This window comes from Pituophis catenifer, unplaced genomic scaffold (assembly GCF_029215685.1).
Source record: "Pituophis catenifer annectens isolate HBS135680 unplaced genomic scaffold, rPitCat1.0.hap2 SCAF_5, whole genome shotgun sequence".
NCBI classification, from domain to species: Eukaryota; Metazoa; Chordata; class Lepidosauria; order Squamata; family Colubridae; genus Pituophis; species Pituophis catenifer.
In genome coordinates, this window is record NW_027256885.1 from 74,323,219 (window position 1) to 74,350,465 (window position 27,247).

At 40.9% G+C, this 27,247-nt stretch overlaps 1 pseudogene; it reads right to left on the reverse strand.

Moving 5' to 3' along the window:
* Nucleotides 1-27,247, reverse strand: LOC139317714 (uncharacterized; annotated as a pseudogene).

The following is a 27,247-nucleotide window of genomic DNA, read 5'->3' on the forward strand; positions in this document are numbered from 1 at the left end:
ATTAGGGTCACCTGAGTGGTGCAAATGGGTGTGGAGCTTTCTTGGAACTGTTGAAAGGACTGTGTTGTAGACTGGAGTTAGATGATGTTTTATCCCTCCCCCACTGTTGAGAGAGGGCTGGTCAAACCAGCGGTCCTCTCTGTCCAAAATGTGGACTTTGCTGTCTTCAAAAGAGTGGCCTTTGTCTTTTAAATGCAGATGGACTGCTGAATCTAGTCCTGATGGGTTTGTTCTCCTATGTTTTGCCATACTTTTATGAAGTGGTTGTTTTGTTTCCCTAATGTACAGATCTGCACATGGCTCACTGCATTGTTCTGCATATACCACGTTGCTCAGTTTGTGTCTGGGTCAGGGGTGGGTTCTAAAAATTTTTACTACCGGTTCTGTGAGCGTGACTTATTTTGTGGGTGTGGCTTGATGGTCATGTGACAGTGGGCATGGCTTGATGGTCATGTGACTGGGTGGGTGTGGCCAACTTGATGTCACTCACGTCAAGGGGTGCCTCGCCTGGCCCCTCCCTTCCCAGCCATTCCTTGTCACACCCAGCCTCAACGTATCTATACTTCTGTAAAAATGTTGTTCACCTTTTTACAACTTTATTATCTGCATACTATAGCTGTACTTTCATGGACCACTGAAAGGAGGAAATGGCTCACATGCTTTGCCCAAGAGTGTGATAGGCAACAGGCTTTTAAGGGGTTGCCATAAAGAAGGGGGGGCAATGTATTTTCCAAAGGACCAGAAGGCAAAACAAGAAGCAACCTAAAACTAAGGAGAAACTTCCTGACAGTGAGAACCAATATAGGTGCAGAAATATTTCAGACATAATTTCACATATAAAATAGCCATTCGTGTAATACAACCTGCATATTGTTCAAAACAATCATTAGTATTATGGCTGATGTTTGACAGCAAGCCTAAAAGTCAAAGATCACAAGAGTGCTTCTTTCTCTGTATGTATACAAAACATCACATACCAGGAATAGCATATTAAGATGGACTTATACAACCTGATGTACAAAATAAACACACACATATTTATGCTCTGGACTATAGACATTGAATGCATGTAAATCCCTGAAAAATATGTGGTAGCCCTGGGCAAAAGGAAGGCAGTAAAATCACTCTAGGTGTAGGGACAGTGTAAAATATTAACACATGATAAATAATGGAACAATTAAAAATAATAGCACAGAGGGTTTTTTTTCTCTCTCTCCTTTCCTTCCTCTTTCTTTCTCTTCTATCTTTCTCTCTCTCTCTCTTTCTTTCTTTCTTTCTTTCTTTCTTTCTTTCTTTCTTTCTTTCTTTCTTTCTCTTTCTGTCTGTGTCTTTCTGTCTGTCTGTCTCTCTCTCTCTCACACACACACACACACCTCCCGCGCCACCTTCATTTTCTCTCCCTGCCCCCGCTCTTCTCTCTCCTGGGAAGAAGGGGACTAACCTTAAAAAAAAAAAAGCTCTGCTGCTGAGCAGAGAAAGCAGTACCTGGGAAAGATGTTGCTACAGAGTTAAAACAACGAAAAAAGTGCCCTTCCCCTGTTCCTACCCTCCCTCTTTTTCTCCCCACCAGTTTCTTTTAGCTTTGGCTCCGGTGCCAAAAAAGAGAATTCTCTTTTGTTTGTGAAGTCCCCCTCCGTTTTTTTCCCTGCCCAGCTGGAGACAGACAGGAGAGGGCTGCTGCTGCCCCTATCAGTCCCAGCACAGCGGCTGCATGCAACGCCGGCGGCTTCGGGAGGGAGAAGGGAGCCGGCACAGCAACCTTTGTAGCCACACAGCTGCAAAGCTTGCTGAGCTCCCCCCCATCCTCTGCCCCACCTGCCACCCCAAATTGCACCCTACTGTGAGACACGTATTTTACCGGAGAGTGGCAGCTCCGGGTCGTCTCTCAGCCATTGCGTGCAGGGAGTGCGAGGCAACTAACTTCTTGCACTCAGAAGTTTTTCTTTACTTTGCAAGGTTTTTCCCTGCACACAACAGCTGAGAGACGACCCGGAGCTGCCAGTCTGCGCTCTGCCAGGCGAGCAGCAGAGCAAGTAAGCCAACGATCTGCCGGCTTCCCATAATCTGCAGTTTACTCGTGAGCACCATGCTCACGAGTAAACTGCAGATTAGAGGCAGGCAGCAGTTCACAGGAAGCGAAAGAAACCACTGCCTCCTGCCTCCGTGCATCGAGGAGGCCGAGCAGCAGCGGGAAGAGCACGGGACGGGAGGTGCAAGAAGTGGCTGCCAGCGATGCCCTCAGGTGAAGATGTTGTGGGCGGGGAGGCTCGACCCCCCCCCCTTAGGAGCCTCAGTTTACTCGTGAGCACCATTGGCCTTTCTCCCTGCCTCTCCCGGCCAATGGTGCTCATGAGTAAACTGCAGCTAGGATCTCCCGCGTGCTTCCCTCGCAGACCAGGCCAGGTGGGGGAAACACATGGGAAGAGCTCTGGTGCCGCTATCTCCCGCGCGCTCCCCTCCCTCCCCGCGCGCATCGGTCCACCACCCGCAGCTGGTATCACCCCTCCACCAGCTCTACTTCCCCCGCCCACCCAGGCCCTTCGACCTTACCTTTGCCAGCAGCGGTGAGCAGAAGTATGAGGCTAGATTCTGCAAGTAGTGGCTGGCCAGGGCGGGCGAGTATCAGGCGAGCGAGGTGAGCGAGTGGGGACCGGTTCTGGGGCATGGCCAGCCAAAGGTCACTAACGGTTTGGGGAACCATGTCAAATTTCCGCTAATGGTTCTCCCGAACTGGTCCGAACCGGTAGCAACCCACCTCTGGTCTGGGTGTTTTATCCTTGGGGTGGACAAGCTTCTGCCTTAGTGTATTCTTGGGTTTGAAGTGTGCACATATGTTATGTTGGCTGAAGATCCTCCTGAGCTTTTCCGATATTCCTGCAACATATGGAATGATGACGCTGCTTCATTTATTGTTCTCTTTGTTTTGTTTTGTTTTTAAATATACTTTATTAAGTTTTTCCATTACAAAAGAAAATATACAATCTCTACCTCCTTCAGAGGCACAGTGTTTATACATATTAAAAAGTCATACATCAAATATACTTCATCCTTAGCTGTTCAAGGTTATATTCAATATATCTCATCTTTTAGATGTGTAAGCTAATCATGTCCTAAAGTCATGTTTTTATCCTATTCTTTAACCAATTATACCAATTTCCCCATACTTCATAATATTTAGATTTCTCATCATTATTTAGTTCGCTCGTCAGTTTTGCCATTTCTGCGCACTCTAGGATTTTATTTATTAACATTTCTTCTGTTGGTATGATTTTATTTTTCCAGTATTTCGCGAAGACTAGTCTAGCCGCTGTTGTTATCTGAATTATAAATTGAATTTTGTTGTTGTTGAAGCCGTCTCCAATTATACCCAAAAGAAATATTTCTGGAGATAAAACTACCTCCTGTCCCATTATTTCACATAGCCAGTATCGGATTTTGGACCAAAATCTTTTTGTCTCTGGGCAGGTCCACCACAAATGATAGAAGGTGCCAACCGCTTTTCCACATTTCCAACACATAGCTGAGAGATTTGGGAACATTTTCGCTAATCTAGCTGGTGCTAGGTGCCACCTGTGTAGCATTTTATAGTGATTTTCTCTAAATGTTGCTGATTTCGTCATTTTATAGTTCCTATTCCAGGCCACCTCCCAATCATTAAAATTTAGTCTGTATCCCAAATTTTTTCCCCAAATACTTAGCTGTTTTTTTGCTATGGCCTCTGCCCTATCCTCATCTAATAAGAAGTTGTATATTTTTGCTAACATTTTCTTATCCACTCCCCAAATAATTTTGTCAAAATTTCCATACTTTACTTCTATACCATGTTGGTCTCTATCTTTCTGGTATCTTGAATTAATCTGCAAGTAGTTCCACCAATCTAAGTTGAAACCATGGTCTCTCAGTATATCCAAAGATTTGAGCTTCCCCTTTTCATCTAGAACAGTGGTTCTCAACCTTCCTAATGCCGCAACCCTTTAATGCAGTTCCTCATGTTGTGGTGACCCCCAACCAAGGGTGGGTTCTAAATTTTTTTACTACCGGTTCTGTGCGCATGGCTTATTTTGTGGGTGTGGCTTGGAGGTCATGTGACTGGGTGGGCGTGGCTAGCTGGTCATGTGACCGGGTGGCCATGGCTATATGTATAGGGACTACTCAGAGGGCTGAAAAAAGTCATTTCTGACAGGTCCTCACACTTTTGACTGGTCCTCACACTTATGACCATCCTCACATTTATGCCTGTGCAGCATTCTTAACAACCATGTCACTCATTTCACAACTGCTTCTCTTCAACATGGTATAAGACAGGGCAAAAAACATAAAATGTGAGGACAGTCGTAAATTCGAGGACTGGTCAAAAGTGCGAGGACCAGTCAAAAATAACTTTTTCAGCCCTCTGAGTAGTCCCTGTGCACAAAAGGACTACCCAGAGGGCTGAAAAATGTGATTTCTGACAGGTCCTCGCACTTTTGACTGGTCTTCGCAGTTATGACTGGTCATCATTTATGCCCATTGTACCATTCTTAACAACCGTGTCACTCATTTCACAACTGCTTCTCTTCACCATGGTGACAAGATAGGGCAAATACGTAAATTGTGAGGACAGTCGTAAGTTCGAGGACTGGTCAAAAGTGCGAGGACCAGTCAAAAATAACTTTTTCAGCCCTCTGAGTAGTCCATATGCATAAAAGGATACAGCAATAGAGAGGGATGAAGGAAGGGAAGGGAAATTAGAGTAGGAGTGAAGGTAAGAGAGGGAGGAAGAGAGGAGGAGAAAGAGAAAGAAAGAGGAAGTAGGGAGAAGAAGAAGAGGGGGGAAGAGAAAGTAAGAAAGAAAGAGAAGACAGAGATGGTAGGTTTGAGGAGAAAGATTGCTGTACAATAAAAAAGATGAAAGGGAAGAAAGCCAACCCCAAACAAATATTAAGATATTAAGATAAAGAATGAATTGTTAAACTTTAAAGAATAAAAGAGAACAAATAGCAATAAATAGCAATAATTAGAAACACACATACAAACATACAACGTATTTTCTTTGAATAGAGTATTTGGCCGGTTCACAAATTTAAACAGTTGTAGGAGGTTAGCACCCACCCCTTTCCTAGAAGAATGAAATATTTTGGGAAATATGAAAAAGGCAGAATATTATATTTCCCTACCTGGATGAGAAATGGAGAAGCATATTTTACAGACAAAGCAGCTCCCACCTTCCTGCCCCCCACCCTTTGTTAATGGGCCAGAGGCAGAAAGTCAATCCTTTTGTTAGGGTGTCTCCTCCTTTCTGAAGATGTAAGCGAAATAATTTCCGTGTCAGGTAGATATGGACACCCACAGAGTCACGAACGTAGAGCTTCTTTAGCTTTGTCCAACACCTCGCAGCAGACTCTTTGCCCCGGAAATGGACAAGTTGCTGGTCTCCCAGTGTCAGGCCAATGATGCATAAAGCACGCTCGTTGTCCCTGTGAAACTTCGCTATCTTTTTGGCATCTTCTTCGTCAGCAGCATTCAATGCAGTTATGTCCGGTGGATTATTAACCATGTCCCACAGTCCTTCTTTTCGCAAAAGTAGACAGCATTTTGTGGACCAGGTAACATAGTTTGTACCATCCAACCAGGTTATGGTAGAATAACTTGTACCTTGCTCAAAAGCCATCATCTTGACTACTACACCCACTGCCTGCACTTCTCACTTCCACAAAAACAAATTAAAGAGCCCTGGAACGTTCTGGGCCCATAACCAATGTTAGGGTGTGTGTAAAAAGTATTTGTTGCTTGTGCAACGAGCAGAGCAGAAACACACAGGGAAGGAGATAAACGTGCAGCTCGTGTGAGAAAAATACTTTATATACAAGATAATAAGCAGTCTCGGTGTAAGTAAAACAGTCCAAGGTCATAAACAGTAATATCAGTCCAGTAAGTATCTTCCCTTACCAAAGCAAACAGACTTTAGTAACTCTCAGTATACAATACCATATAACAATTCAGTCTAACACCAATCAGCAGAAAGACGCAGGAAGCAACAGGAACAGGATCAATCAGGAATAAAGAACGCTTCTCTGCGCTGCTTATTTATGCACTGTAGCCTAATTACAGGGTTCAGCAAACCCAGATTACATGGCTCAGTTGTTTCTTAAAGAAACAGATATATTGCCTGACCAACAAGTTAGGAGTAAGCTACAAGCTGAACCTAACACCTTTGTCAAAGGACATTTGCAACACAATAGCAACAGAAACTAACACAATGGGCCCCATCAAGCCATGTGATCCTGTCCACCATTAAACCATCTTTCCAAGCAGTCTCCATGTTTCCAGTGTCTTTTTCCCCACTTGGAGCAGAACCCAGAAGGATATTTCTTCCAACACAGTATTTAGTCATTTCAATTAAATTTACAATTTCTATATTTCCTTTTTACCATATTTATTCCTCATCTATTTTTTTAAAAAAACAATATTACCCTTCATCCTCATCTCTAATCTTAATCAAAATTCAATTTTTCCCTTCTATTCTATATTATACCCCTTCGCATTGTCATCTATTTTTATATCCATCCTCACATTGGTTAATTATGTAATACAGTTTTTAATACAAATTCAACATTTTAATATAAATCAATTAGTTATATAACTATCTTTTTTGTATATTAATCAATATGAACATGAATATTCCAATTATTTCCATGCAATCCAATTTCTTACAAATCAATTAATTATATTTACCAATAATAATAAACCAAATAATTTCCCCCATATATTCCTCCAAACCACAACTTAACCAATTAATAGTATCTCAATTATTACAATTCCCTAGTTAAATAGAGCTTTTTTTCTTTTGTGTTTTAAAATCTTGGAACTCTCCTCTTTTGCCCTAAATTTCCCATTGTTTGCAGTTTTGCACCTACCTTTTTTGGTGAGGAAAAAGAAAAAGAAATCTCTCTGCCTCATTTTGTCACGTTGCAGCCTGCTTACTTTCAATTTCGCTTTTTCAGCATAGCTAGAGGGAAAAAAATCTGCTCCAGGAATTTACCTCTTTGCAGCTAGCTCTTTGAAGCCCCGCGGCAAGAATTTAAAGTTTTTTTCCCCCTCTAGCCATCAGCTGGGACTCCGGAGGCAGCAATAGATTGGGAGTGGGCGGGGTAAGCAAACGGCGACCGGGCGATCCAACAGAGGCAGAGGGTGAGGGTGAGTGAAGGCGTGGGGGGGGGCGAGAGAGGGCTTTGGCGACCCTTGTGAAATGGCCGTTCGACCCCCAAAGGGGTCGCGACCCCCAGGTTGAGAACCGCTGATCTAGAATATCTTTATATGTGCCAAACTTATAATCATCTCTCCTATTTGGGGCGGCCAACGCTTCCATAATGGAAAGCCAGTTAGGTACTTTAATATAGATCCTCTGTCTAATTTCCTCCCACGTTTGTATAAGTGTCTCTCTAATTTTATGTTTGTGGAAATAGGATTTTTTCTTGCTCTTTGAATCCCACAGGTGAGCATGCCACCCTTCTTGTAGATCGTGTCTTTCTAATGTCAGGGTTCTTCTGTTTCGTAGCGTGACCCACTCCTTAATCCAGATTAATTTCACTGCCTTTTGGTATACTTCCCAATCGGGGAGTCCGAATCCCCCCAAATTTCTTTTCCCTTGCAGTGTCTTAAATGAGATCCTCGATTTCTTTCCCTCCCATAAAAAATTTCTAATATATTTGTTCAAGTCCAGAAAGATTTTTTTATCTAGGGTCATCGGAATATTTTGGAATAAATATAAAATTTTAGGTAGGATGTTCATTTTGATTGCTGCTATTTTACCGATCAGAGACAATTTTAGCTTTTTCCATCTTTCTAAATCCTGGTATATTTTTTGCAGTAATGGGATGTAATTATCTTCTTTTAATGATGAGAATCTCACGGTGATCCATATTCCTAGATATTTTGTTTTCTTAACTACCTGGAGGCCTAATAAGTCTTCCACTTCCTTTTTTTGTGTGTCTGTCACATTTTTCACTATTATTTTAGGTTTTTTTCTATTAAGTTTAAGGCCCGCCACTTCTCCATAATTCTGTATTTCCTGCAATAGTTTTGGGCCAGTTTCTAGTGGATCTTCTATTATGAGGGCTACGTCATCTGCAAAAGCTTGAGTTTTAAATATTTCCTTCCTTATCTTTAATCCTTTGATTTCTTTATTGGCTCTGATCTTTCTAAGTAGCACCTCTAGTGCCAGGATAAAGAGTAAGGGGGATAGGGGACATCCCTGCCTCACTCCTTTTTGAATCTGGAATATCTGAGTCTTATCCCCATTCATTAATATGTTCGCCCTCTGTTTATGGTAGATGTTCTCAATCATCTTCCTAAAATTTGTCCCAAATCCCATTAGATTAATTTGATTGATCATAAAGGTCCAATTCAAGTTATCAAATGCCTTTTGGGCGTCAACAAATATTAGCACCAGCTGCTTTTCGGGGTGTTGTTCATAGTATTCTATAGTGTTTAGCACTGTTCTCAAATTATCTCTAATTTGTCTCCCTGGAAGGAATCCATTCTGATCTTTGTGAATCCAGCGATTTAAAATTTTTTTAACCCTCTCCGCTATTATATTCATGAACAATTTATAGTCTGAATTTAGTAAGGAGATGGGTCTGTAATTTGAAATCTGTTTTGGGTCAGCACCTTCTTTCAATATGAGCATCAGGTACGCTTCCCTCCAAGTATCCGGAATTGTTGTGCCAACCAGAGCCTCATTAAAAATTTCTAATAGTTCTAATTTCAATGTTTCATCAAGTTTTAAATATATTTCCCCAGGGAGACCGTCTGGACCTGGGGTTTTATTTTTCTTTATTTTAGAAAGGGCAGTTTTTAATTCTTCTATAGTGATTTTTCCATTCAACATTTCCCTTTCTTCTTCTGTAATTTGGGGTAAACTAGCTTCCATCAAATACTGTTCTACCTTGTTTGGCTCAATTTCTTCGTCTTTGTATAGTCGTTCATAAAATTCTCTTATGCTTTCTAATTTATCTTCTTCCTTCGTCAAAAGGTTGCCCTTGGAGTCTTCTAATACCAATATTTGATTTTTTTCCTTCTCTTTTTTTAATTTATAAGCAAGCCATCTCCCCGACTTATTGGCGTTCTCAAAGCAATAATGTTTAGATCTTTTTATTTTTTGCGCCATCTCCTCCTGGTCCAACAAATTCAATCTGTGTCTCGCCATCGACCACTGTTGTTTTACCGTCTCATCTCCCGGATGTTGCTGTAGTTCGTTTTCAGCTTCTACTAAATTTTTAATATGATCTTCCCTAGCCTTCCTTTTTTCCTTGTTTTTAAACGCCATATATGAGATGGCTACCCCTCTCACATAAGCCTTCATGGTATCCCAAACAATTTCTCTGGCTGTATCTTGTTTCCCGTTTTCTATGAAAAATCGCTTTACTTCTTCGTTCAATTTCAGTATGAACTCTTTATCGTTTAGCAAATTCGTCCTTAGACTCCATCTCTGTTGTTTTCTCTTAGTCGCATGGTGCCAGTTAACTTCAAGGAGCTTGTGGTCTGCCCAGGCATTTGTACACATATCAACCTTTTTAATTTCCAATCCTAATTTCCTAGTGGCCCATACCATGTCTATTCTGGACCAGGAGTTCTGCGGAATCGAGTAAAATGTGAATTGTCTATCCTGGGGATGCAAAGTACGCCACATATCTATTAAATTTATTTCATCCACCAAGTCAAACAAACTTTTTGGTAAGGGAGATCTTTTATTTATTTTTTTATTTTATCACTTTTATAGTCTCTATTTGGGTCGACAATTCCGTTAAAGTCCCCTAACATACATATTTCATTATGTGCCCATTTTGCAAGCTGTTCGTGCAATTTGCGATAAAATTTCCCTTGTTTTTTATTTGGGGCATAGACCCCTACCAATAACATCTTGGAGTTACCTCTCGTTATTTCTACTATTAGTATTCTCCCTTTTTCATCCTTATATTTACATTCTGCTTCTATTCCTTTCTTAACATATATAACGACCCCCCTTTTTCTTTTCTCAGCTAGTGACACAAATACTTTGCCAAATTTGGTATAGTCTAAGTAGTTGGCTTCGTCTTTTTTTATATGAACTTCCTGGATACAAATTATATCCGGGTTTTGTTTAGCCAATTTGGACAATATTAACTTCCTCTTTTTGTATTCGTTTAAGCCATTAACATTTAACGATAAGATTTTTGTATTGTTCATTCCTAGTGTTGGTATCTAGTCCCTAGTTCTTGTTTGCTTTTAAGGTTACTGCTCTTACTGGTCTAGTTTTTTTCCCTTTTTCTTCTGTGTCTTCCTTTTTCTTTTCTTCTTCTATATCTTCCCTTGTGCTTTGTTCTTGAGACGTTTCTTCTTCCGTGTTTACTGTTTCAATTTCCTCCTTGCTAGTTTGTTCCTCTTCTCCTCCCCTTAACTGATCCAGAAAATCTTGGGCTGCACTTAAACTGTCAATTTTGATTTTCCTTCCCTGCCATGATATTAACATTCCTTCTGGCAGGAGCCATCTGAATATTATACTTCTCCTATTTAGTTGGCTTGTCAGGAATCTATAGTTTTTCCTCCTTTCCCTAACTCTTCTTGGGATTTGTTTTAGGATATTCACCTCTTTTCCTCTATACATAATTTGTTCCTCCTGGGCTATATTATACAAGATATCTCTCACCTTTTTTCTAGCAAACCGAACGTGGACCTCTCTAGGGAGCCTGTTTCTTCTCATGTAGTTTGTTTGCGCTCTATACACCTCGTCAATCTCTCTAATTATTTCCTGCTTATCTTTTTGGAGGGTCTCCGCGATCAACTCGGCCATCTTGTCCCCCAGGTCCTCTTCTTTGTCCTCTAAAATATTTTGAAAGCGGAGATAGAACGAGGCCTTGTCCATCTCGAGTTGTATCAAGGAGTCTTCCGTTTCCTTATTCTGCGCCAAAAAAATTTGGTCAACTAAGTCCAATTTCTTCTCGTTTTTCTCAATCCTTTGTTCCACTTTTTGGATTCTATTTTCATTGCTGGCAATAGAGACTTGAATCTCATTCATTTTTGAATCTAATGTGTGTATGTCCATCTTTAATTCGGAATGACTGTTCAGTAATTTCTCTTGCATCGCAAGCATGGTTTCTTGGATTGATAACAGAGAAGATTGTACCGTTTGCAGCGTTGGGGTTACTGGGGGTTTATCTATTTTCTGCAGACCTTCTAATGACTTCTGGGTAGCTGGGGATGACATTGCTAGCGTAGGGTTGGATGGCACTTTTTTACCAGTTTTTGCAATTGTTGAAGTCAGGCTTGCCATTTCTTTCAAAGTCACTTTTTGGTCTCTTATTATTTTCTCTATATTTCTCCAGATAATCATCCAGTGGCACTTGCCACTATTTGTTCAGGGACTCTTCCTTAAATCCTATCGTTAACCTCCTTTTTCTTTTATTCCCAATAGACTCTTGATAGATTATAGTTAGTATATGATTGCACACTTAATATAATGGGATAGTTTTGACGCTTCCAACATACAGCAGTCTCTTTTCTCTAATCTCGTAATTATCAATTTATACTTTTAAAAATTTAAGTTTTACTTAATCCTAACCTAAATCTACTAATGACTTAAATAAATATGATAGTTTCAATATAATTAAATGCCTACTGTAATAGTTCACAGAAAAAAATATCTAAATGTTATAATAAATTAGCTTTCTTAATTAATTAATTAATTCCTAACAAGATAATCACATGCAAGCACAAACAGTTAATATATTGTGTACAAAAAATCAGTATCTATTTAAAAGTATCAATACTATATATTGTATATATATACTATAAATTAATATAAGTTAATATAAATATAAATAGGAACCCCAGAGTATTTCATTCATGAAAAAAATTAATCAAAAACCAAATAGCAATGTGCTAGTACGTACAATAACTTTTTTTTTTTGATCTGGATCAAGAGATTTGTTGCTATTATTGTTTTTTTTTTCCTTTTTCACGAAGGCAGCTTGTCAAAACCTGAGCTCTATGATATTTCTTAGTACTAGACTGTCAGTGAGTCAGCTATTTGAATTGTTCTTCAAGCAAGTCTCTGCAATGTCTGCGCTTCCGGTCTCTGAGATAATCAGGCACAATCCACAATCCACCGAGCTTCAGCCTCCGATCGATCTGGTGCTCTAATTCACAAACGGAAAAAAGTATTTCTTAGCTTCCTAGTTCTTCTCACCGATCTTCTCCTTGTGCGCGTGTTTTCGCCACCTCGTTTTTTTGTGTTTCCTCGCTGGCTTGTCAGGCACTTTATCTTTCCGATCAGCTCTCTACTTGTAATCGCCGCTCTTTCCGCCTCTGAGCTCCTCTCACCTGGCTCCACCGGCTCCTTCTTCGGATACCAATTTCACGACGACGGGGAAATCGCGTTGATCCATCTCCCACTGCAGCCTCCGATCTCCGATGCTTCCTATTCAGTTGTTGGCTTCCGCAGCTTCAGGTCGGCCATTAACAGGCTGACTCGCGTGTGCTGGGTCGACAGAGCTGCCCGGTCTTGTGATCAGTGTTGCGATCCTCCTTCACGCTCACCCGGCTCGCTCTCTTGTCCGCGGGGCTCACCTGGCACCGCGCCCCCGAAGGGATCCCCAAAACACAGCGATTTAAAGGGTTAAGGAGCAGCAGTCACTCACTCAACGCCATATCGCCGCGGGTCACCAACCGGAAGTCCTATTGTTCTCTTTGTTGTCTGTTATGGAGGAGCTCCTGTAGGGTGTTTTTTGAGATTTGATGAAGGCCCACTTGGGATAGCCACACATTCTGAGGACTTCCTTTATGTGTTTACGTTCTTTATCTTTCCCATCTTTGCTGGTAGGCAGGCCTTCAGCTCGGTGGTGTGGGGTTCTGATGACTCCCATTTTGTGCTCCAGTGGCTGGTGGGAATCAAAATGTAAATATTGATCTGTGTGAGTGGGTTTTCTGTAAATGGCAATGTTAAGGCTTCTGTCTTCCTTAATGTGTACCGCACAGTCCAGGAAGGCTAGACTATTTTCCTTAATATCTTCCCATGAGAATTTGATGTATGTGTCCAAAGAGTTGATACGTTTGGTGAATGCTTCCAATTCCTGTGTTTTGATCTTGACCCAAGTATCGTCCACATACCTATACCAGTGAGTAGGTGGAGTTCCTGTGAAGGAGTCTAGGGTTTTGGTTTCTACCTCTTCCATGTAGAGATTGGCCACAATGGGGGGCACAAGTAAGCCCATGACACAGCCGTGTTTTTGTCTGTAGAAACCTTCATTGTATTTAAAATAGGTAGTGGTGAAGCAGAGGTCCAGCATGGTACATATGTGGTCTGGGCTGAGGTTGGTTCTGTCACCTAAGGTGCTGTCTTGTAGCAGTCATTTTTTCACTACCATGACAGCTTTGGTAGTTAGAATGCAGGTGAAGAGGGAAGTCACATCATAGGATACAGGGGTGGGTTTTTTTACTACCGGTTCTGTGGGCGTGGCTTATTTTGTGGGCATGGCTTGATGGTCATGTGACAATTATTTAGGATTTAGCAGAGGTACTGGTCTACCAGGCTGTACCAGACTACCCATTTATTTTTGCAGGCACTGATCTACTCCTGTATTTTTGCGGGCACTGATCTACTCCTGTATTTTTGCAGGCACTGGTCTACCCATTTATTTTTGCAGGCACCGGTCTACTCATTTGTTTTCTTTTACCACTGATCAGCTGTAGGGCAGCCCTTTGAAGCCCCACGGCAAGAGTTTAAACAGTTTTTTTCCCTCTAGCCATCAGCTGGGACTCAGGAGGCAGCAATAGATTGGGGGTGGGGCCAAATAAAAGGTAAGACTAACGTGGGGGTGGGGGGGGTCGGGGGGGTCAGGGGGTCAGGGGGGTCAGGGGGGCAGAACCGGTTCGGTGACATATCGTCACCGCTACCGGCAGGGTGGATTTGATTTAAATCAAACTGATTTAAATCACGATTTAAATCACGATTTAAATCACTAGTCAGTAAGGCTTGATTTAAATCATAGTTTTCTACATAAAGACTAATTCTTGCTGGTATAACTTTAATATGCAAGTAGATGAAGATTTTTAGAATAACAACTTTTCATATTAGTTTTTTTATCCCCAGTTTAATAGGTTAATCATTCATATTTGGACAACTTTTCTGTAGTACTTAGGAAGGAGAAAAATAATCATTACCTTAATAATAACAATTTAAATAGATTTATTCAACTGAAACAATAACATTACAGCATATGTTATTTGCTTAAACAAAAATCCATGTTTGTTAACTAATTTGGCTAAACAAAATATATATATTTTAAGAAACTTAGACTGTCAGCCCAGCCTACACATGAAAAACTTAAATACTGTCCTCTGTAGCTCACTCGTCATCTTCATCTTCTTCTTTGTTCATAATCTGGAAAAGAAAAACAAGCTTTCCTGCTTTATCGGGTCCCAAACGATTTCTCAATTTAGAATGAATGAGTCCAAAGGAAGAGAATATTCTTTCAATGCGGCTGAATGCGACCCGGCTGAATTAGCTAACTACCGTCTGGTCTCCAACCTTCGTTTTGTGGCGAAGGTTGTTGAGAGTGTGGTGGCACGACAACTGTCTGGGCACCTGGATGAAGCTATCTATCTAGACCCATGCCAGTCGGGCTTCAGGCAGGGGCACAGCACAGAAACGGCATTGGTCGCGTTGGTGGATGATCTCTGGAGGGCTCGGGACAGGGGTTGCTCCTCTGTCCTAGTCCTATTAGATCTCTCAGCGGCTTTTGATACCATCGACCATGGTATCATGCTGCGGCGGTTGAGAGGGTTAGGAATAGGGGGCACCGTTCTGCGGTGGTTCTCCTCCTTCCTCTCCGACCGCTCACAGTTCGTGTTGGCAGGGGGGCAGAGGTCGACCTCGAGGCGTCTCGCATGGGGAGTGCCACAAGGGTCGGTCCTCTCGCCCCTTCTGTTCAACATTTATGTGAAGCCGCTGGGTGAGATCATCCGTGGTTTTGGGGTGAAGTGTCATCTGTACGCTGATGATACTCAGCTGTACATCTCCACCCCACATCACCCCAACGATGCCCTTGATGTGATGTCTCGCTGCCTGGAGGCCATGCAGGTCTGGATGGGGAGGAACAGGCTCAGACTCAACCCATCCAAGACCGAGTGGCTGTGGCTGCCGGCGTCCCGATATAGTCAGCAGGTGCCATCGCTGACTATTGGGGGTAAATCTTTGCCCCCCACAGAGAGGGCTCGCAATCTGGGTGTCCTCCTGGATGCACGGCTGTCTTTAGAAGAGCATATGACGGCCGTGGCCAGGGGGGCCTTTTATCAGGTTCGCCTGATTCGCCAGTTGCAGCCCTTTCTGGACCGGGATGCCCTGCGCACGGTCACTCATGCCCTTGTTACTTCCCGGTTGGACTATTGTAATGCTCTCTACATGGGGCTCCCCTTGAAGAGCACTCGGAGGCTCCAACTGGTCCAGAATGCGGCTGCGCGGTTGGTTATGGGCGCAACTCGTTGTCCCCGTGTGACACCCCTCCTGCGTGAGCTGCACTGGCTCCCAGTGGTCTTCTGGGTGCGATTCAAGGTGTTGGTTACCACCTTTAAAGCGCTCCATGGCATAGGACCCAGGTACCTTCGAGACCGTCTTCTGCCACCAATAGCCTCCCACCGACCAGTCCGCTCCCACAGAGAGGGTCTCCTCAGGGTGCCATCAGCCAAGTTATGTTGGCTGGCGACACCCAGGGGGAGGGCCTTCTCTGTGGGAGCCCCAGCCCTGTGGAATGAACTGCCCCCGGAAATACGTAAGATCTCCGACCTCCGGGTGTTTCGCTGCGCATTGAAGACCCTGTTGTTCCGCCAGGCCGGGCTATCAACATAATAATTTTAAATTGGGGTATTTTAAATTTTTGGGGTTTTAAATCGGCCAAATCTATTTAATTATTTTAATTTTTAATCATTGTTGTGTCTTGTGTTTTTAAATTGGCTGTACACCACCCTGAGTCCTTCGGGAGAAGGGCGGTATAGAAATAAAATTATTATTATTATTATTATTATTATTATTATTATTATTATTATTATTATTATTATTATTATTATTAATGCCTGCAGAAGAAGCTACTGCTGTTAAAAGTGAAATCATTACTTGAACAGTCTCTAAATCCAAGTGCTTAAGTGACTTCCACCAGTTCACTGGTGTGACTTTCTTTAAAATATCTTCAGCAAACATATATTTCTTGAATGGTTCCCCCTTAGCTTTGAAGTTTATTATAGTTGGCATTACAGATGGATGATTGCTGGATACCCATGTCATAGCTAACTCCTCTTCCTCAGCACTTAAGTTTTGACCCTGATACTGGATATTGACAATATTTGCCAAAAAATGAGCTGGAGACAGTACTTGTCCCATTCGTTTTTTTAATGCTTGTAATTTAATTCTGTCCATGTGTAGTTCTGTTTTTAAGTGTTCACTCAGTTCCTTCCAAATTTCAACAGCATCAGCAATAAAACAGCTATTTTTCTGTATTTTGTTTAAAGCTTCAGAGATGGGTTTCAGGATGCTCAGCATATGTTCAACATTTCTCTTAAGCCCAATGTTGAGGATTTTGGCCGTGACAGCGCCATCTATTTTATCTTGATTTTCTTCACAAACTGTCATCAGAATAGGCCAGTTCTTGATATACTGCTCAAAACAGTCCACCACAGAGTTCCATCTAACATCTTGTGGGAGCATTAGCTTGGTTCCACCCATCCTTTTCAGAGCTGCTGCAGCAAAATGATTGTTACGGAAGTATTTAGCAATTTCAACAACATTAGTCTTTATTTCTGGAACACTTAAGTCTTTGGCTAAGAGGTGCAGCAAATGAGCACTGCAACCATATGTTGTTAGCTTTGTATTCCCTTCCTGCTCTTCTAAATTTCTTCTCATCTTGGATACATTTGCAGCATTGTCTATGACCAAACTACGTACTAGACATTGGAATTTTTGTTCACATGTTGTTATAGCTTTTACTGCCACTTCTTGTAAGTATTCTGCTGTGTGTGCATTTCCTGACGTATCAATTGTTTGTGCAAGGAAGACTTTCCCTTCTTCTGTTGTTATACAAGCACATACAATAGGATCATTGTGGACAGTACTCCACCCATCAATACTTAGGTTAACAATTCTACCCTCCAGAGCTGTTGCACATTGCTCCATTTCTCTGTCATACACTTTATCCAGCAGTTTCCCTGCAACATCTGCTCTGCTGGGTGGACTGTATCCTGGTCTCAGTGACTGAACCATATTAATGAAATGTGGGTTCTCAGTCAGACGAAAAGAAGAGTTCGTTGCATAAACAAACTGGGCAATTTTTTCATCAATTAACTCTTTTTCTAATCTGCTAGTTTTTATCACAAACTTATCTATGGTGATTCCAGGAGGGAAGGGTTTTTTCTTTCTTTTAGGTGATAGTGATATGTGGCTGTGGGTGTCTGATGATGATGATGATGATGCTAAAGAAGCACTATCCTGGATGGATAACTCTGAAACTGTAGAACAGGAGGATGGTGATCTTGAAGGTGGATAGTTTCCAGAATCCATGAATTCCCCTAAACAAAAAATCAATGCTGTTATTTTATTGTTTATACAATTTCTGCTTATTGTACAGAGCACTGCCCCAAAAGGAATATTTGTTTTTCTTCATAACTGTACCAAATGACAGTAACATGCAGTAATAATAAGAAATATAATTTTGCTCAAACATGACAGTTCAAGGCAGTCTTTAGAAATATGATTCAATAAAAATGTTTACCAACCTGAAGATCCTGCCTGTTCAAATGTGTTTCTTTGGTCATTTTCATCACAGCACTTCTCATGATGTTGCCTCATTCGGGCCACCAGGCCTTGCATTTCTTTGTTGCAGTGTTTGCAGTTTACACGCATGCCTGCCTTACCGATAGGTAAAGGAACTTCATTAAAATATTGCCAAACTGGGTCTCTTTTATGGCCTGCCGCCATTATAGGTTTGTTATGATATTTTCAGGATCAGACTCAATAAATAAGTTGAGAATTAGATGTTCAAATAAAGCACTGTTTATTTACAGAAGGCATTCTATATTCACTGAATAATCACAGATAGAAGCGTGGAAGGAATGCATACAGCTCCTTATATATACAAGGGGTGGAGCTAGATATGGGAGTGGTGAAATATGAATATATTAAGTAGTGAAGAATAAGTTAACCCCTGATACCCTGGTCATGTACTATTTACATAATGAAGAATAAGGCATTTACTTGTGACAAATCCCCCTCTAAATGCCGATTCGATATATTACAACAATTACATTCAGATTCAGAACAATATAAAACTTGTAACTTAGAAGTCAAGTATTTATGCTGCTTAGAAGGCAAAGGCTTTGTCAATATGTCAGCTATTTGCTCTGATGTTTCGCAATGAACTGCTTTAATAAATCCATCCTGAGATAACTGCCTCACATGTTTGAATTTTATATCTATATGTCTGGACCTTTGTCCAATAGCATCAGATCTAGATATTTCAATAGCAGCCTTGTTATCTTCATGCATGATAAATGGTAATGTAGGTTTCTTCCAAGTGTTTGATAATAAGTCATTAAACCATATAAGGCTATTTGAGGCCTTAGACAGACAAACATATTCTGCCTCAGTCGTTGAGGTGGCTACTAAATCTTGTTTACCAGTATGCCAGTAAACTGGACAATCGTTAAGGAAAAATATATAGCCAGATGTGCTTTTTCTACATGTGGTATCGCCAGCCCAGTTCGCATCGGCGTAACATGTGAGGATGGGCTCTTTGACATTATTAGGTTCCAATAGTAAACAGAAGTCTAAACTATTCTTTAAATATCTTAATATTCTTTTGACAGCTTCCCAATGATATAGTAATGGTTTGCTGACGTGCCTAGACAACAAGTTGAGAGGCAAAGCAATATCAGGCCTAGTCCAATTGGAAATATATAGAAGGGAACCTATGACTGATCTGTAAAGTGTATTATCTTTAAATTCAGGGGATGACTCGTCTGTGTTCTTCAAAAAATCAGTTTGCATGGGAGTGTCACAGGGCTTAGCATTATTTAAGTTACATTTGTTCAGAAGTTCTATAATCTTGTCTCTTTGAGAAAGTTTGAATCCCCTTTTTGTTTTACTGATTTGAACTCCAAGATACTTATTTACTTTACCTAATGATTTCAAAGAGAAATGTTCATTTAGTTTTGTTACAAATGTCTCTCTCCTCCCTTTGTGTTTACCTATATACAAAATATCATCCACATAAATTAATACAAATTCTAGAGAATCACCCTCTTTTTTGACAAAGAAACAATTATCAGCAGTAGTAGCATTGAAATTCATAGTTTTGAGTACTTTTACTAAACATTCATACCATCGTTTGCCAGATTGTTTCAACCCGTATAAACTTTTGTTTAGCAACCAAGTTTCATTTTTGTTTGTGTATTGACTATGAGGTGCTCTTACATATATTTCTTTATCTAATTTTGCATGTAGATATGCAGTCTGTATGTCGTATTGGAATACATCAAGGTTGAGTGCTGATGCTATAACCAGAGCTGTCTTAACACTCTCAGTTCTTACTGTGGGAGAGTATGTGTCTGTATAATCCTCGGGATATTTTTGTGCATAACCTTGTGCAACTAGTCTAGCTTTGTATAAGGTGTTGCCTCCCTCTAAGTTTTTGATTTTATATATCCACCTAGTGCCAATAACCGTTTTGTCTTTAGGTGCAGGTGTAGGTGTGAATACATTTAGTTTTCGTAAACTATCCATCTCTTTAGTCATGGCTGATTCCCACTTTTTCTTTTCTTCGGGGGGAAGTTTTAACACTTCCTCATATGTGTTTGGTGTTGATGTTTCTCCATCCATATACATTACATAATCTTTGTATTTGTTTGGCACTTGATTTCTGTTACTTCTGATCGTTCTTTCTGGTTTACTATCATTGTCATGTAAATACCTTGCTTCCTTTTTAGTTAATGAATCTGTCTTTATTTTGTGTTGACTGTTTGTCCATGTTTTGATTTTGTTTTTATGTGAGTTGTGATTGTATTCTTCTCTAGTCTTTTTTTCTTGATGTTTAGTGTCTGGATTAGTGTTTGGGAATATTTCATTAAGATGTATTTTAGACCAGTTGGCCTGTTCATGGAACACAGCCGTTCTGGAAACTATAAATTTGTTATTATTATCGATAAATCTGTACCCTTTTGTGCCTGTTTCGTATCCCATGAATCTAAGTCTTCTGGATACGTTCTCACCTTTACGTCTCAATTGCTTAGGTATGTGTACGTCTGCAGTGACTCCAAATATGTGCATGTGTGCTATTTTTGGTTTCCTACTATACATTACTTCATATGGTGTCTTGTTTACAATGCTGGACCAAGTTCTATTTTGTGTATAGTTGGAATATTGTAAAGCTTCTGACCAGAATTGTTTACCTAAGCCAGCATCTTCTAGTGTGCATCTAATCATGGTTTGTAATGTTGAGTTCTTTCTCTCTGCCACTCCATTTTGGAATGCAGAGAAAGGGCTAGATGTGTAATGTAACATTCCTTTGTCTTTTAGCCATTGGGAGAATTCCTTTGACATGAATTCACATCCCCTATCTGTCATAATTTGTTTTATTCTAATATTATGTTGCGTTTCTACACGTTTGTAAAACTCCTTAAATTTCTGAAAAGTTTCATCTTTGTGCTTTAATGTATAGACAAACCCATAACGACTATAGTCATCCACAATGGTTAGAAAATAACGTTTTCTATATGTGATTGATGGTGTTAATGGACCAACTAGATCCATGTGTACCAAGTCAAAAATTTTGTTGGTTGATCTTGTTGACTTTCTGGGTTTGGGACTAGTTTTGAGTTTTGTAGATTTACATACTGAGCATTCCAAATAGTTTTCACAATTTTTTTATTTTAACACCTTCAGCATGTTCAGTCATCTTTTGTACTACAGAAAAACTGGCATGTCCTAATTTCCTATGTAAGACATGAGCACACTCATCATGAATTGGTTTACCAATTTTAGGTTTTTTGTCATTGGGTGTGTCTTTGTGATTATGAATTACCTCATGTTCCTCATTGTCACTATTACTATTGTCTCCATTATCTATGTCATTGTTATCTTCCATGTTGGAATCAATGTTGTGTAACCATCTCTCTTTTGTCATTAAATAAGGTAGACCTCCTTTGATAACCACAGTACCTATGCTTATTCTGTTTTTCTCTAATGTTGCTCTTCCTTTTGAGAACACAATATTTATGTCAGAATCTCTGCTTAGTTTTATTGCACTAAGTATGTTATGAGGTATTTCAGGTATTAACAATACCCCCTCTATTTTTCCTAGGCCAGGTAAGGTTATATTCCCTCTACCTATGACTTGGACCTTTTCTTGATTAGCTACTTTAATTACAAATTTATCTTCTACAAATGAAGATAATATATTTTTATTATTTGTAGTGTGATTAGTTGCTCCAGAATCGATAAGCCAATCGTTGTTCTCTGGCTGTTGTATGTTAGTGTTGTCATGTTTGTTTAACCCATTCAGTGAACCAGACCTTCTATCCTTTGAATTATCCCTGCCCCCTCTATGTTCTCTATAGTTGGGTGGACTTCTATATCTATGTCTATCAATGGATGACTGTCTGTTGTGGTATCTATTTCTATAGTCTGATTTTTGTCTTTCTCTTAGGAGTTTAGGACAATCTCTCCTATTATGTTCCTTGGATCCACAGTTGTGGCATCCAATTGGTTCATGATATCTTTCTTGAAATGCTACCTTCTTATATTGTTTATGTTCCATGTGATTGTTACAACGACTCCTCCTTGAATTGTCTTCAGCTATTAGCTTATTAGATAGATTTTCTATGGATAAATATCCTAAATTGATTGTGTCTAAATGTGATATATAGTTATCCCACGATGGGTCTAATGAGTTAATGATAACACTCTTCATTGTTTGATCTGAAATTATCTCCCCCCTTAAATGCAGTTCTGCTCTAATTTTGTTTAAAGATATTAAATGTTCACTTATGGTAACCCCTGGCTTTATCCTAGATGAGAAGAAATCTTTAGACATTCTTGTTGTAGTGGCTACACTTTCACTGTGAAACAATTTAAACATGCATTGAATAATTTCTGAGACAGTCAGATTTGGCTTAATACTGTGATACATGGCAGGAGATATACTGGAAATTAATAAGAAAAATGCTCTATGGTGTAGGCAGTCCAATTTTAGAGTCCAAGGTCTTTTTGGGGGGTTAGTAATAAAAAATAATAAGTTTTCTTTTAGAAAGACAACCTGGAGCTGCTGACACCATTCTTGCAAATTAATACCATCTATTCTGAGTTTTGGGAAGTCATTGGGCAAATTCCCAATATTGTTGGATCCATTACTTACAACTGGGGGTAGTCCGTGATCTTGTAAATGTTGAAAGTTGCAAAATGGCGTGGGAATGCTTGCAACGAGTCTGAATGGTTCTCTCCGTTCCTCATGTCCTCCGAAGCTGTCTGCGTAGTCTTGCACATGCGCGTTGTTCATTTCGTTCCTGAAGCCGTCGTGAGAGGTTCTCGCTGCTGCAGCTCCCTCGCATTGCTCTTCTTCCGAGGAATCGGTCTCCGGCTCGATCTTGGGAGTCCTGGTGATAGCGGGCGCTCGCTTTCTTTCGTTGAGGACGCTGGTCCTTGGGATCGTCTGTGGCGTGGGGTGGTATCTGCAGGGCTCTCTGGGTTCAGGCGTCGGTGCTCTCGTCGTTTGGATAGAAGCGGGTAGATTTTGAGATGTTTGCTTGCTTGCTTGTCTTTTCGTTGATTCTTTAGTGATTTTCAATTTTGGTCCAAATGCTGCAAAGAGCGTTTTCATTGCTGACTTTACTCGCATATCTATTGAAGCTTCTTCGATCTCTGTGTCTGATTCTTCTGAGGTGTAAATTTTCTCCCTTTCATTTCTTGCATCGAGTAAGGCTTTTCGCGCCAGATATTTTGAATCCTGCTTTCTGATTGGCTCTGCTTCGCTCATCTTAGGGGTCTGTTGAAACCAAGATGGCTGCCATTCGAAATTTTGCACGGGACTGTTAGTCTTCTTTTTTGCTGTATTTTTATCTGCAGGCAGATCGCTCACCGTTTTTGAGTCTTTAGATTTATCAGTAACGATGTGCTTCTCTCTCGCTGCTCCGTTGTTTTTTAATATGTCTTGGAGGTTCGCGACGAGGTTTTCATCGTTCTTTTGGCTTTTTAAGAGTTTTAGTATATCTGACCTGAGTTCGTTGTTTTCTATTTCGTTTTCTTCTTGGTCATCAGTTTCATCCATTATTTCTTCGTTGTCTGTAGTGCAGTCTTCAGATTCTCTCGATATTGCATTCGTGGACTCATCGATTATTTCTTGATCTGCTTCCATTTCTTTGCTGTATGCCCTGGTGTTGGGCCTATCTCTTTTGTTTCTGGAGTTTTCTCTCTCAGACATATTTAAAATTTTATTGAGTCAATTCAACCATCACTGAAGGGGTTGATTCTGTATTCATAGGTTTGTAGAACAATAGGATTAAGGTCTTTTTCTCAACTCTGTTCATGTTATAACCTTTTTGCTGTGAAGAAGAGGCATGTGATCTCTGCTGAGTCAAATTCAGTTTTGAGAACTGCAAAAGTAAACCAAGTATCTGTGATAATATCTTGTAGGCAGAGAAACTGCCCAATAATCTTACCAAAACCTCTGGAAGAGCATGACATTGTGAATGGATTAATGGAATTTATTTACCAAAAAAATGAAACATATACAGCCTTATTCTACATAATTAAAAAACTAATCTTTATTTCATGATGGAATAACCTTTGGATGGTAATATATTTTCCTCAAAAAGCATTTTATTTAAAAAAATCTGATTTAAATAAAAAAATCCGATTTAAATAAAAAAAATCTGATTTTTTTAATTTTTTTTAAAAAATCATTGATTTTTATCCACCCTGGCTACCGGCTCGGCGGAACCGGGCAGAACCGGGAGGAACCCACCACTGATAGGATACCATGGTTTCATCCAGGTCCAGTTTTAGTTTCCAAACCTTTCTAGTGAAGTCCTGTGAATTGTTGATGTGATGGGTGGTGTTGTTAACTAGAGGAGCTAATAAGGTGGTTAGATGTTTTGCAGTGTTGTAGGTGACAGAGTTGATGCTGCTGACAATTGGTCTGAGTGAAGTTCCCTCTTTGTGGATTTTGGGGAGTCCATATATGCATGGGGTGACTTACCCAGGGTAAAGACGGTAATATTGTGGCCTGTCAGTGGCATTGTCCTTCAGTAGGTGTTGCAAGAAATCAATGACCTTTTTCTTGTAACTGCTGGTGAGGTCTCTCTTCAGAGTCTCATATGTAGCAGTGTCCTTCAGAAGACTGTTCACCTTGGCCTTGTAGTCATCTGTGTTCAGGATGACTGTGCATCTTCCTTTAAAAGCTGACGGGATGGTGATGTTTGGGTCTCTTCCTAGGGATGTCACTGCTCTCCTTTCTTGAATTGTGAGGTTGGAAGGGGGTGTTTTGGCACTGGTGAGGGCTGCAGATGCCTTCATCCTTAATTGTTCTGCTTCTGGTTCTGTCAGTTTATTGTTCCTGATGGCTGACTCTGTGGCTGTGAGGAGATCTACAATTGGTAGCTGTTCTGGTGTTACTGCAAAATTCAGTCCTTTGGCCAAAACATTATTTTCTGTTTGGGTAAGCTCTCTGTCAGGCAGATTTCTCACCCATCCAGGAAGTATGCAAGCCTAATCAGTTTGAATAACAGGAATTTTTCCAAATACAAGTAGCTTCTTATGTTTTCAGTCTTTTGCAATTTGTGCATTTTTCTTTTAAAATGTAAAGCTGGATCAGATTGTAGATTGTTTTAGAATTTAGAAGAATGGTATAACCTCACCATCCCTTAAGCAGGAAAGTAAATAGCTATGAAGCAGCTTCCTCATGAATGGCAAGGCCGGACACGCCGCATCAGCAGCAAGAACAAGAAGATAGTGAAGGTCAGCTGGGGGTGCCGGAACACAGGGCAGCAGGGGTCACAAAGCACAGGGGGCCAAACAGGCAAAGATGGGAGAGATAGATAAGTGGAGGGAGTTGAAGGGCCTCATCACTTGTAAATGCAGACAGACTGCCAAGCACCCAAATTTGGATCACATGACCTCTAGGACATAGCAATGGCCATAACTTTGGTGACCGGGCATAAGTACAGTGGATATAAAAAGTCTACACACCCCTGTTAAAATGCCAGGTTTTTGAGATGTAAAAAAATCAGACCAAGATAAATCACTTCAGAATTCTTTCCACCTTCAATATAACATATGAGTTGTACAATTCAGTTGAAAAACAAACTGAAATCTTTTAGGGGGAAAATTAACAAGAAAAAACATACAATAACGTGGTTGCATAAATGTGCACACCCTCTTATAAGTAGGGAGGTGACTGTGTTCAGAATTAACCAATCACATTCAAACTGATGTTAAATAGTAGTCAGTACACACTTGCCATCAATTAAAGTGAGTGTTGTGACCTAGGTTTCCTGAGTCATTAAAACACACAAGTAGTCCCAAAAACCTCTTTTATTGCAACAGCTGTGAATTACGTTCATTCACAGCTGAGTCCCAATTAGTTGCAAAAAGTCCTTTGGGAGAAGTCCTTCGGTATAATCACCAACCTTTATCTCCCTTGACACTCTGCCAAAGACCTACTTGGCAAAGCCACACGGATTCCAGAATCAAACAGAGATGCCGACTGGGAACAGAATTAACAACGTTGCTTTCCTGCAAAGTGCCCATGTGCCTTTGCTCCTCTTTTAAGCCTTATGGGAGAGGCCAATCATCTCCAGACTTTACTCCCAAGTCATCCCTTTTGTTTTAACTGTTTGTGCCTTCTGGCAGCTCTGCGCATGTACGCACTAGGAAAAGGCTCCTCCTGTTCCTCTGCCTCTCTGCTGTCCAACTCTGGAGGCTCCGGAGTCCGCGCATCACTCCCAGATGGCCCTGGCCCCATCTCTGCCTCCGATGCAGAGCCCTTGTCCAGGCCTTCCCCAGACTCCAGGACTGGCCCATGTTCCTCCCTATCCTCCTCACTGTCTGACTCTGCTGCCAGCTCCGCAGGCTGCTGGTGGACCACAACAGTGAGTCTGATCAAGCCCATATAAAGTTCAGCAGTTCTAGTAGGGTTTTTCTGACATTTACTCAGTTGCAAAAGCCATGGTCTGCAAAGACCTTACAAGGCATCAAAGGGATCTCATTGTTGGAAGGTATCAGTCAAGATCACTGGAGAAAGCAATTATGTCTGGAAGAGTTAGTGGTAAAAGGAAACCAGGCCGTCAAGGAACACAGTGGCTGGACACCATCAAAGTTTTGATTTTCTATGGCTGGACACCATAGAAAAACTCAAGTAGTGCAAGATCGGAAGATGTGGAGAGACCTGGCCTATAGAATCGCCAAGAGTCAGACACAACTGAATGGATAACATCATCATCAGTCAGGAGAAGGGTACAAAAAATTTCCAAGGCATTGGATATACCATGGAACACAGACCCTCCAGAATTGATGAAAAAACAAGATAACTGTTCCTAGAGGCTGCCAAGAGGCCTACAGCAACATTAAAGGAGCTGCAGGAATTTCTGGCAAGTACTGGATGTGTACTACATGTGACAACTATCTCCCATATTGTTCATATGTCTGGGCTGTGGGCTAGGGTGGCAAGACAGAAGCCTTTTCTTACAAAGAAAACCATCCAAGCCTGGCTACATTTAACAAAAACCTGCATCAAGTCTGACAAAAGCATGTTGGAAAATGTGTTATGGTCTGATGAGACCAAGGTTGAACTTTTTGACCATAATTCCAAACAGTATGTTTGGTGCAAAAACAACAATGCACATTACCAAAAGTACACCATATCCACAGTGGGGGAGGGAAGGGGCCTCTTCCCAACCTCAATTTCCTGTTTCCACCTTCCCACCATATCGTCGGGCCCCACTTGTCCAGCCAGGCTAGTCCCTGGATCACAGCTTCTGTCATTTTCAGGATGATCACGAACCAGATCATCTCCCAGTGCTGACCCATCTCCAGCTTCACGGGCTCAGTCAAGTGGGTTACTGGGGCCCCTCCTATTAGTGAGTGTTATGAATAAATGCCTATGTTTGTATATGGCAGTGCATGAGTTAACCCCACCTCCCTCACCTAGCCCTTCCCTTGACCCCTCCTTACCTTGACTCCGCCTTCGTGGTACAT